Source organism: Pan troglodytes, chromosome 16 (assembly GCF_028858775.2).
Source record: "Pan troglodytes isolate AG18354 chromosome 16, NHGRI_mPanTro3-v2.0_pri, whole genome shotgun sequence".
In the NCBI taxonomy this organism is placed as follows: domain Eukaryota; kingdom Metazoa; phylum Chordata; class Mammalia; order Primates; family Hominidae; genus Pan; species Pan troglodytes.
The window spans coordinates 84,572,452-84,585,173 of NC_072414.2; the positions used below are offsets into that span (position 1 = coordinate 84,572,452).

Consider the following 12,722-nt stretch of genomic DNA (forward strand, 5'->3'; position numbering starts at 1 on the left):
CTCCCAAAGTGCTGGGATTACAGGCCATTTTATTCTATGTAGAGCACTGTTCCAAATACCTCAAATATATTATGCATTTAATCCTCACCAAAACCTTATGATTATACCCATTCTACAGATGAGGAAAATAAAATATAGAGAGTAAATTTCCAACATCACACAGCCTACTGCCCAACTGGAATTTGAACCAGAGGGCCTGGCTTCAGAACCTGTACTCCAATCCATTCTGCTATGCTGTCAAAGTCAAAGGTAAAAGACAAATTGGAAGAAAAAGATTGAAATTCATATCACAAATAGCTAACCTTGCTAATATATTAAGGGTTCCCCCTAAGAAAAAAGGTCAACAACCCGGTAGAGAAATAAGCAAAGCATATGACTAGATTGTTCAATAATATTAAGTACATAACAAGAAAAATGCAGATTTTAACTCTACCGAGATACCATTTCTCACCTTCCAGATTGGCAAAAACCTAAAAGTTTGACAAAACATTCTGAGGCTATGGAGAAATGGACTCACATACATTTCTGGTGGGAATGAAAATCAGTACAAAATCTATGGAGGGCAATTTAAAATTACAAATTCATATACCCTTTGACCCAGCAACTCTGTCTTGAAATTATTCTACAGACAAGTCACACATGCAAAATGACATTTATGTAAGGCTAATCACTGCAGTCTCCTTTGTGATTGCAAAGTCCTGGAAATAACCTAAATGTCCATCAATTGAGACAGGTTGAATAAATTTGATAAATCCAAATTACAGAATACTTTGCACTGTAAAAAGTTGAGGAAGCGGCCAGGTGCATTGGCTCATGTCTGTTATCCCAGCACTTTGGGAGGCCGAGGCTGGCAGATCACCTGAAGTCAGGAGTTTGAGACCAGCCTGGCCAACATGGCAAAACCCCTCTCTACTAAAAATGCAAAAATTAGCCAGGCATGGTGGCACATGCCTGTAGTCCCAGCTACTTGGGAGGCTGAGGCAGGAGAATCACTTGAACCTGGGAGGCAGAGGTTACAGTGAGCTGAGATTGCACCACTGCACTCCAGGCTGGGAGACACAGCAAGGCTCCATCTCAAAAAATATATATATATTGAGGAAGCTCTGGATTGATATAAGATCATTTCAAAATACATTAAGATAAAAAAGCAATGTGCATAACAATGTATATAATATATTATTCTTTTGGACAGGTGAGGTGGTACACACTTGTAATCCCAGAACTTTGGGAGGCCAAGGCGGGCAGATCACCTGAGGCCAGGAGTTTGAGACCAGCCTGGCCAACACGGTGAAACCCCGTCTCTACTAAAAATACAAAAATTACCTGGATATGGTGGCGCATGCCTGTAGTCCCAGCTCTTCAGGAGGCTGAGGCAGGAGTCACTTGAACCTGGGAGGTGGAGGTTGCAGTGAGCGGAGATCACGCCACTGCACTCCAGCCTGGGCAACAGAGCAAGACTCTGACTCAAAAAAGTAAATAAATAAAAATAAAAATAGGCCGGGCACAGTGGCTCACGCCTGCAGTCCCAGCACTTTGAGAGGCCGAGGCGGGTGGATCACGAAGTCAGGAGATCGAGACTATCCTGGCCAACATGGTGAAACCCTGTCCCTACTAACAATACAAAAATTAGTCTGGTGTGGTGGTGCATGCCGGTAATCCCAGCTACTCAGGAGGCTGAGGCACAAGAATCGCTTGAACCCAGGAGCTGAGATCACGCCACTGCAGTCCAGGCTAGCAACAGAGTAAATAAATAAATAAATAAATAAATAAATAATATATTATTATATGTAATATAATATATATTATTATATATAATATATATTATATTATATGTAATATATAATATATATTATATTATATGTAATATATAATATAATATATTTTATCATATAATATATCATATAATAATAAATTTTATCATATATAATATATTTTATCATATAATATATTTTATTATATATAATGTAATAATATATGTTATATGCAATATATAATATAATATATTTTATCATATAATATATCATATCATAATTATATATTTTATCATATAATATAATATATTTTATCATATATTTTATCATATAATATAATAATATATTTTATTATATATAATGTAATAATATATGTTATATGTAATATATAATATAATATATTTTATCATATAATATATTTTATCATATAACAATATATTTTATCATATAATATAATAATATATTTTATCATATATTTTATTATATAATATATTTTTATTATATAATATAATGTATTTTATTATATATTTTTATTATATAATATAATGTATTTTATTATATAATATAATGTATTTTATTATATATAATGTAATAATATATTTTATTATATATAATGTAATAACATTTTATGTAATGTAATAACATATTTTATGTAATGTAATAACATATTTTATTATATATAATGCAATAACATATTTTATGTAATGCAATAACATATTTTATGTAATGTAATAACATATTTTATGTAATGCAATAACATATTTTATTATATATAATGCAATAACATATTTTATTATATATAATGCAATAACATATTTTACTATAATGTAATAATGTTTTATTACATGTAATGTAATGATGTTTTATTACATGTAATGTAATGATGTTTTATTACATGTAATGTAATGATGTTTTATTACATGTAATGTAATGATGTTTTATTACATGTAATGTAATGATGTTTTATTACATGTAATGTAATGATGTTTTATTACATGTAATGTAATGATGTTTTATTACATGTAATGTAATGATGTTTTATTACATGTAATGTAATGATGTTTTATTACATGTAATGTAATGATGTTTTATTACATGTAATGTAATGATGTTTTATTACATGTAATGTAATGATGTTTTATTACATGTAATGTAATGATGTTTTATTACATGTAATGTAATGATGTTTTATTACATGTAATGTAATGATGTTTTATTACATGTAATGTAATGATGTTTTATTACATGTAATGTAATGATGTTTTATTACATGTAATGTAATGATGTTTTATTACATGTAATGTAATGATGTTTTATTACATGTAATGTAATGATGTTTTATTACATGTAATGTAATGATGTTTTATTACATGTAATGTAATGATGTTTTATTACATGTAATGTAATGATGTTTTATTACATGTAATGTAATGATGTTTTATTACATGTAATGTAATGATGTTTTATTACATGTAATGTAATGATGTTTTATTACATGTAATGTAATGATGTTTTATTACATGTAATGTAATGATGTTTTATTACATGTAATGTAATGATGTTTTATTACATGTAATGTAATGATGTTTTATTACATGTAATGTAATGATGTTTTATTACATGTAATGTAATGATGTTTTATTACATGTAATGTAATGATGTTTTATTACATGTAATGTAATGATGTTTTATTACATGTAATGTAATGATGTTTTATTACATGTAATGTAATGATGTTTTATTACATGTAATGTAATAGTTTTATTACATATAGTAATGTTTTATTATATATAATGTAAGAATATGTTTTATTATATATAATGTAATAATGTTTTATTATATATAATGTAATCATGTTTTATTATATATAATATAATGTTTTATTATATATAATGTAATCATGTTTTATTATATATAATCATGTTTTATTATATATAATGTAATCATGTTTTATTATATATAATGTAATATGTTTTATTATATATAATGTAATAGGTTTTATTATATATAATGTAATAATAGGTTTTATTATATATAATGTAATAATGTTTCATTATATATAATGTAATAATGTTTTATTATATATAATGTAATGTTTTATTATATATAATGTAATAATATGTTTTATCATATATAATGTAATAATATGTTTTATTATATAATGTAATAATATATTAGTCTTCCGTGTATATATTGTTTTATGCAAAAAGCAGAGGAAAAATATATTTTGTATTGATTTGTATAGGCACAAAAATACCTTTGGGGCAAGATAGGAAGTGGGCATATGTGGGGTGGGGTAAGGATGGAGAAAAGAACTTCCCCATATACCTCTGGCTTTTTTTTTTTTTTTTTGAGACAGAGTCTCACTCTGTCACTCAGGCTGGAGTGCAGTCACATGATCATAGCTCACTGCAGCCTCGAACTGCTGGGCTCCAGTGATCCTCCCACCTCAGCCTCCCCAGGTGCTGGCACTACAGACATGTGCCACTACACCCTTGGATTTTTTTTTTCACAGTGAAAGATTTTACTTTATTTTTTTTTTACTTTCATCCAAACATACCCTTTTCTGAAAAACATAAAAGCATGCACATCAATGGCATCCCTGTAAAGAAAAAATAATAATTAAGCTGTAAATCAATAATAATAATACAAACTTTTAAATGATATGTGAAAAGATTTACAGGTAGTCACAGGGCTCTTAATTTTAGAAAATAATAATTCAAGTGAATATCAATACAGGTTAGGGAGAAGCATTTTTTTTTTTTTAAGATGGTGTCTCTCTCTTGTTGCCCAGGCTGGAGTGCAATGGTGCAATGGCACGATCTCGGCTCACTGCAACCTCTGCTTCCCAAGTTCAAGTGATTCTCCTGCCTCAGCCTCCTGAGTAGCTGAGATTACAGGCATGCGCCACCACACCCGGCTAATTTTGTATTTTTGGTAGAGATGAGGTTTCTCCATGTTGGTCAGGCTGGTCTCAAACTCCCGACTTCAGGTGATCTGCCTGCCTTGGCCTCCCAAAGTGCTGGGATTACAGGTGTGAGCCACCGCTCCTGGCCTCCAAACATTTTGATACAAAATATTTTTCAGCAATAATATTTTATAGACCTTTTGTGAGAAGAATATTAGTATAGTCCTAAGAAACATAATATTCAAGTCTTTTTTTTTTTTTTGAGATGGAGTTTCACTCCTGTTGCCCAGGCTGGAGTGCAATGGCGTGATCTCGGCTCACCACAACCTCCACCTCCTGGGTTCAAATGATTATCCTGTCTCAGCCTCCCCAGTAGCTGGGATTACAGGCATGCACCACCATGCTTGGCTAATTTTTTATATTTTTAGTAGAGATGGGGTTTCTCCATGTTGGTCAGGCTGGTCTCAAACTCCCAACCTCAGGTGATCTGCCCGCCTCAGCCTCCCAAAGTGCTGGGATTACAGGCATGAGCCACCACGCCTGGCCTCAAGTTATCTTATGTAGGTCAGGTACCTGTTACGCACGTCCGTGTGAAGAGACCACCAAACAGGCTTTGTGTGAGCAATAAAGCCTTTTAATCATCTGGGTGCAAGCCGACTGAGTCCAAAAAAGGAGTCAGCAAAGGGAGATGGGGTGGGCCGGTTTTATAGGATTTGGGTAGGTAGTGGAAAATTACAGTTAAAGGGGGTTTTTCTCTTGTGGGCAGGGGCAGGGGTCACAAGGTGCTTGGTGGGGAGCTCCTGAGACTCAGTCCAGGAGAAGGAATGTCATGAGGTCAGTTGTTCAGTTAGGGTGGAGCAGGAACAAATCACAAGGGTGGAATGTCATCAGTTAAGGCAGGAACTACCTATTTCGCTTCTTTTGTGGTTCTTCAGTTGCTTCAGGTCATCTGGATGTATACATGCAGGTCACAGGGGTTATGATGGCTTAGCTTGGGCTTAGAGGCCTGATAGTACCCTTGTTAAAATGACTTAGAACTGACATAATCCCAGTAGCATTGCCTCTTTAAATGTACAGCATATCTATGATATTCAAAATAAACACAGACATGGGATTGATCTAAATTTTACTTTACAGGTAAAAGAAAATTACAATTCAGCATGAGAACATTTTTCATAAGTTTTACCTATGGCCCCAATGATAATTGGGCCAACTGTATCCTGAGTGTATATGAATGTGTGAATACATATACATACTAATGTATACAAACCAATTCACACCACACGACTCTCCAGAGATGTTGCTTGAAGCACCAGAGAGCAATTTCTTTATCTTTAGTTTTGAAGAGACAGGGTCTCACTAGGTTGCCCAGGCTGGTCTTGAACTCCTGGCCTCAAGTGATCCTTCTGCCTCAGCCTCCCAAAGCGCTGGGTTTACAGGTGTGAGCCACTACACCTGGCTGCCTTTTGTATTTTTTAAAGCTTGAAGCACATATGTGTATTACTTATTAAAAATTTAACAAAGAATTTTAAAAAGAGAAAAAAAGGCCTTTTAGAGGATAGGTCATTTTAGGACTCCCTGGTTCCAAGATATAACTCAATTATCCTGTAATGAGATAGACACTTCCTGAATCTATTGGGGTTTAAGATTAAAAAAAAAAAAAAAAGACATTCTCTTATTCAGACCCATTTATATAGTTCTCATTGCCTTTCCTCATTATGCTCCTGAGGCTCATTTGAAGCTAACACTCAAGCACCAGTGACATCTGGTAACACGGGTAACCCTGGGCAACCAGCTTCTCTCATAGTTGTCATAGCAACAATGATGTTCTGACAGTTGAGTTTTCATCGTGAAGTAATTATCAAGCTTTGGGAAGGGCTCCTCCACGTTTGCAGTTGTTTACGTCAATGAGGTTTATGAATGAGCCTCAATTAGATGCAATTTTGATTGAAGTGTTAAGAGAGGCTGTGAATCGAGTCAGATTTACATATCCTTCCACCCAGCCTGGCAAATCTGGTGAACTGTAGGCCTGGTGCAATTCAGAGAGGGGGTGCGACTCGCACTTCAGCCATCAAAAGCCACTGGATGTGTGAGGCTTGGTGGCTCATGCTTGTAATCCCAGCACTTTGGGAGGCTGAAGTGATCACCTGAGGTCGGGGGTTCGAGACCAGCCTGGCCAACATGGCGAAACTCCATCTCTACTAAAAACACAAAAAAAGGCCAGGCACAGTGGCTCACACCTGTAATCCCAGCACTTTGGGAGGCCGAGGTGGGCGGATCACCTAAGCTCAGGAGTTAGAGACCAGCCTGACCAACATGGTGAAACCCTGTCTCTACTAAAAATACAAAAATTAGCAGGCATGGTGGCACATGCTTGTAGTCCTAGCTACTGGGGAGGCTGAGGCAGGAGAATCCCTTGAACCCAGGAGGCAGAGGTTGCAGTGAGCTGAGGTCACGCTACTGCACTCTAGCCTGGGCAACACAGTGAGACTCCATTTCAAAAAAAAAAAAAAATTAGCTGGCTGTGGTGGACATGCCTGTAATCCCAGATACTTGGGAAGTTGAGGAATGAGAATCTCTTGAACCTGGGAGGCAGAGGCTGCAGTGAGCCGAGATTGCACCACTTCACTCCAGCCTGGGCAACAGAGCAAACTCTGTCTCAAAAATAAATAAATAAAAATGTTTTTTTAAAAAGCCACTGGATGGCTGAAGACCTGGCACGTTCCAACCTGAGATGAACAGTTTCTTCTCTATCCTCTGTTCCCCCACCCAACCACAAGTAGCAGGAACAGACCCAGCAGGTCCTTGATTTCAACCCAGCATATAAAACAAAAGTTCTGATTTGTCAAAACTTTGTAAAACCCATATGTCTATATAATTAGCCCCATTTCACACTGGCGAAGCCTCAGGTTTAGACTGCTCAGACTCTTTCCGCTGGACAGCAGTGAAGTCAGGACTCACAGCCACATCTCAGCTTCTTCCACTTCTGCCACCTGCTCAGAGCCAGGAATAAATATTTCTTTGGGTTGTCTGGAAAGTGACACTGGGCTTTTCTTATGTCCACAAGCCTTTGTTAAAAGAACAAGTGCTTCTGCATCTATCAGCCAAAGTCAGTAGAAGTGGCTTGGTTCTGGCAGCCAAGAACCCAGCTTGTTGGTGACAAGCTCCTGGTGACACATATGAACTCATAACCTCTGATTTGAGTGAGGAATTGTAACCAAGTGCCCCTCATTTTTCTAAGAGATAGTTTATTTGTTTCTCTCCCTTCTTTTCTCATTCCCCTGGTTCCCCACTTCCCACTTAGCCCCTTAGAAATGCAAATATAGGCCAGGTGCGATGGCTCACGCCTGTAATACCAGCACCTTGGGAGGCCGAGGCAGGTGGATCACCTGAGGTCGGGAGTTCGAGACCAGCCTGACAAAAATGGTGAAACCCTGTCTCTACTAAAAATACAAAAAATTAGCCAGGCGTGGTGGCGCATACCTGTAATCCCAGCTACTCAGGAGGCTGAGGAAGGAGAATCGCTTGAACTTGGGAGGCGGACATTGCGGTGAGCCGAGATTGCATCATTGCACTCCAGCCTGGGCATCAAGTGTGAAACTCCCTCTCAAAAAAAAAAAAAAAAGTCCGGGCGCGGTGGCTCACGCCTGTAATCCCAGCACTTTGGGAGGTCGAAGCGGGCGGATCACGAGGTCAGGAGATTGAGACCATCCTGGCTAACACGGTGAAACCCCATCTCTACTAAAAATATAAAAAATTAGCCAGGCCTGGTGGCGGGCTCCTGTGGTCCCAGCTACTTGGGAGGCTGAGGCAGGAGAATGGCGTGAACCCAGGAGGCAAAGCTTGCAGTGAGCCAAGATCGCGCCACTGCACTCCAGCCTGGGAGACAGAGCGAGACTCCTCCGTCTCAAAAAAAAAAAAAAAAGAAAAAAGAAAAAAAAGAAAAGAAAAGAAAGTTAACAGTAGCTTCAAACAATAGCCAAGGAAGTTAGAGTCACAAGGTGTTGGTTCCCTACGTAACAACTTAACATATGTCCCTGAGTTTTTCAGAACTCCCACCAAATGGATCTGCTGGCACGTAGACCTCAGCTAAGGGGCAAACTGAGGACTGCACTTTGACTACCATTCTTTGTCCTGAAGTTCTTCCTGAGAGGCCTAGAGGAAGTCACACCCACGAGGCAGTGCTCACATCTTCTGCTGCTGACCCCAGCTTTTTAAAGAAAGCTTCTCCTCCTCAACCAACTACAAATCAGAAAATCTTTGAATCTACCTAGGACCTCTAAGCACCACCCCCTAACCCTGCTTCGAGATATTCCATCTTCTTAGCCCAAACCAATGTATAATCTCCATGTATTCATTTACAATTTTGCCTGTAACTTCTCCTTTCCTGAAATTTTCCCCTGCCTTTAAAAACCTTTGCTTACAAGCCATCAGGAAGTTTGGATCTTAAGCATGAGCTGCCTGATTCTCCTTGCTTGGTGCCCTGCAATAAATGATTCACTTTCATTTGCTGCAATCCCAATATCACTGTTTCGCTTTGCTGCATACACACACACACACACACACACACACAAACCACAAAGAACGAAAGAAAAAACAGTGTAAAAAAATGTAAAATTTTTTTAAGAGAAAATCTAGCGTGTATATATTTTATATAATATTTTTGTTTAACTATATATACAGACATATATGTTACATGTGTGTATTACATATATACACATATATGTTATATGTGTGTGTTACATATATACATATATATGTTATATGTGTGTATTATACATATTTTGGGGGCAAGGGGGTCTCGCTCTGTTGCCCAGGCTGAAGTACAGGGGTGCAATCATGGCTCACTGCAGCCTCAACCTCCCTGGCTCACTTAATCCTACTGCCTTAGCCTCCCAAGTATCTGGGACTACAGGCACACACCACTGCACCTAGCTAATTTTTGTTTATTTTTTTTTTTGGTAGAGACGGGGTCTCACTATGTTTCCCAGATTGGTCTCAACTCCTGGCTCAAGCAATCCTCCTGCCTCTGCCTCCCGAAGGCTGGGATTACAGGGGTAAGCCACTATACTCGGCTGCCAATATATATTTTTTTTTGAGACAGAGTCTCGCTCTGTCTCCCGGGCTGGAGTGCAGTGGTGCGATCTCAGCTCACTGCAGCCTCTGCCTCCTGGGTTCAAGTGATTCTCCTGCCTCAGCCTCTTGAGTAGCTGGGACTACAGGCTTGCACCATGACGCCCGACTAATTTTTGTATTTTTAGTAGAGACGGGGTTTCACCATGTTGGCCAGGATGGTCTCGATCTCTTGATCTCATGATCCGCCCGCCTCGGCGTCCCAAAGTGCTGGGATTACAGGCGCGAGCCACCACGCCCAGCAAGCTGCCAATATTTTTAAATTAAAGCTTTATTGGTAGCTTAAAGGTTTGTACACCTAGGCCAATGTACTATCGTTAGATTCAGGATAGACAAGAGTTAGGAAAAGGGAGATTATGAAAGAAGTGGGAAAGGAAACTGCAACTTTATCGCAGGAGAGTTCCCAAGGCAGATCAATTTTAGAAAAGAGTGCATATAAATATAGGAGATTTGGGCCAGGCGCTGTGGCTTATGCCTGTAATCCCAGCACTTTGGGAGGCTGAGGCAGGCAATTCACATAAAGCCAGGAGTTCGAGACCAGCCTGGCCAACGTGGCAAAACCCCGTCTCCACTAAAAATACAAAAAAAATTAGCCAGGTGTGGTGGTGGACACCTGTAATCCCAGCTACTCAGGAGGCTGAGGCAAGAGAATCACTTGAATCTGGGAGGTGGAGGTTGTAGTGAGCCAAGATCACGCCACCGCACTACACCCTAGGTGACAGCAAGACTGTCTCAAAAAAAAAAAAGGAGATTTGGAAATGTATTTCCTTAAAACAAATCCACATACACCTTGCAGAATGCATACACATAAATACTCCAATTTGAAGATGCTGATCTAAAACATTCTAAGGTCTTTCTATCTGAAAGAACTTAGAAATTCATTAATCTTAAATTTTATTTAGTATGTACCTCAGAATAACTAAGGTAACCACCAAAAGAATAGATATTCTTATAGAGACATAGAATAGTTATTCTAAGAAGAAAAAACTAGAAGAAGAGGAAAAACAAAACCATTAATCATCCAAGAGGTAGGTGGTGGTGGAAGAGAAGAGCAAACAGAAAAAGCAGAACAAATACAATAGACTATAATAAGGTGGTAGAAAATAAATCCAAATAAATCAACAATTGCAGTAAACTTAAAGGGAAAAACTTTCAAATTAAAAGGCAAAGATTTTTCAGACTAGACTTTTTTTAAGTTAGATATAGCTGCTATTTTAAAGAGAGGCCACACACACACAGAGAGAGAGAGAGAAATAAAAAGAGAGAAAGAGAGAGAGAGAGAGAAAGAAAAGCCGGGCCCTGTGACTCACGCCTATAATCCCAGCATTTTGAGAGGCCAAGGCAGGCAGATCACTTGAGGCCAGGAGTTCAATATCAGCCTGGCCAACGTGGTGAAACCCCATCCCTACTAAAAATACAAAAATTAGCTGGGCGTGGTGGCACGTGCCTGTGATCCCAGCTACTTGGTAGGCTAAGGCAGGAAAATCGCTCGAACCCAAGAGGCGGAGGTTGCAGAGAGCTGAGATTGCACCACAGCACTCCAGCCTGGGTGACAGAGTGAGACACCATCTCAAAAAAACAAAAAAAAGAAAGGATGGGAGGGGAGGGAAGGAAGACACAGACACACAGAAAAGTCAAGGGTGTCAAGATTGAGAATATTATAGCAGGCTAATACTAACGAAAAGAAAGTTTATATTGCTACATTATCAAACAAAACAGGCTGCAAAACAAAGAGAATTACTAGCAATGACAAGGAAACAACATAATAAAAGGTTCTACTCATCAGAAAGAAGTGAGTCTAACTTTTAACGCACATAAAGCAAAAATTAACATAGCTGCAAGGAGAACTTGATAAATCCACCATCATAATGGGAGATTCTAACACTCCTCTCCCAGTAATAGATCGATAGATCTGACAAAGAAAGAGTGAGAATATAATAAGACTCAGGCTGGGCACAGTGAATCACCCCCGTAATCCCAGCACTTTGGGAGGCCAAGGAAGGAGGATCACTTGAGCCCAGGAGTTCAAAACCAGCCTGAGCAACATGACGAAACCCTGTCTTTACAAAAAATAAAAAAATTAGCTAGGTGTGGTGGTGTGCCCCTGTAGTCCCAGCTACTTGGGAGCCTGAGGTGGGAGGATCACTTGAGCCGGGGAGGTCAAGGCTGCAGTGATCCGTAATCCTGCCGCTGCACTCCAGCCTGAATAAAACCCTACCTCAAAAAAAAAAATATATATATATAGTAAGGCTCATAAGAATAAAGATAATAAAGATGGTACCATTAGCAAACTTGCCCATTAGACACCTGTGGAACATAATAGCCTACAAGTGGAAAATGCACACTGTTTTCAAGAACACAGAGAACCTTTACAAAAAGTAACCCCATGCTAGACCTGTAAGATCTGCTCAAAGAAAATGTCAAACGATTGACATTATGCAGACTTCATACTCTGACCACAATGCAGTTAACAATTACACGAAAATAGCAAGAAAAAAACCCATATGACTGGAAATTTCAAATACATTTCCAGATAACGCATGGATCAAAGAAGAAATCATAATAGAAATTTCAAAATATTTAGAACGGAACCACGACAAAATAACTACATTCGGAGATGACTGGCTTATCACAAAAATATCCCTTAGAGAAAAGTTTGCAGCCTTAAAAAGTTTCCATTAAAAAATTAAAAAGTCGCAAAACGAATGCGTTAAACCCCTAATTTAAGGTGCCTGGAAGGGTCTACTTCTCATCCCTCTTGCCTCCTCACTTCTCCCTGAATCTCCCACCTTATTCACACTCCTTCCTCCTCCGATTTCATGTACTTCCTGAGTTTTTCCCATGTGCCAGGCACTACCCAGGCACTACCACCTCCCCCACCATCTTCATCATCAATTCTCTGAAATTGTTCAGATTTCTCTTCTGCATGT

The 12,722-nt window shown here is 38.2% G+C and overlaps 1 protein-coding gene across 6 annotated transcripts in view; it reads right to left on the reverse strand.

The window, feature by feature from the left end:
- The window catches only part of LOC107968485 (histone H2A.V-like), a 150,221-nt gene that overhangs the window by 114,689 nt on the left and 22,810 nt on the right, over positions 1 to 12,722 (reverse strand). The gene's annotated exons all lie outside the window — the stretch shown is intronic.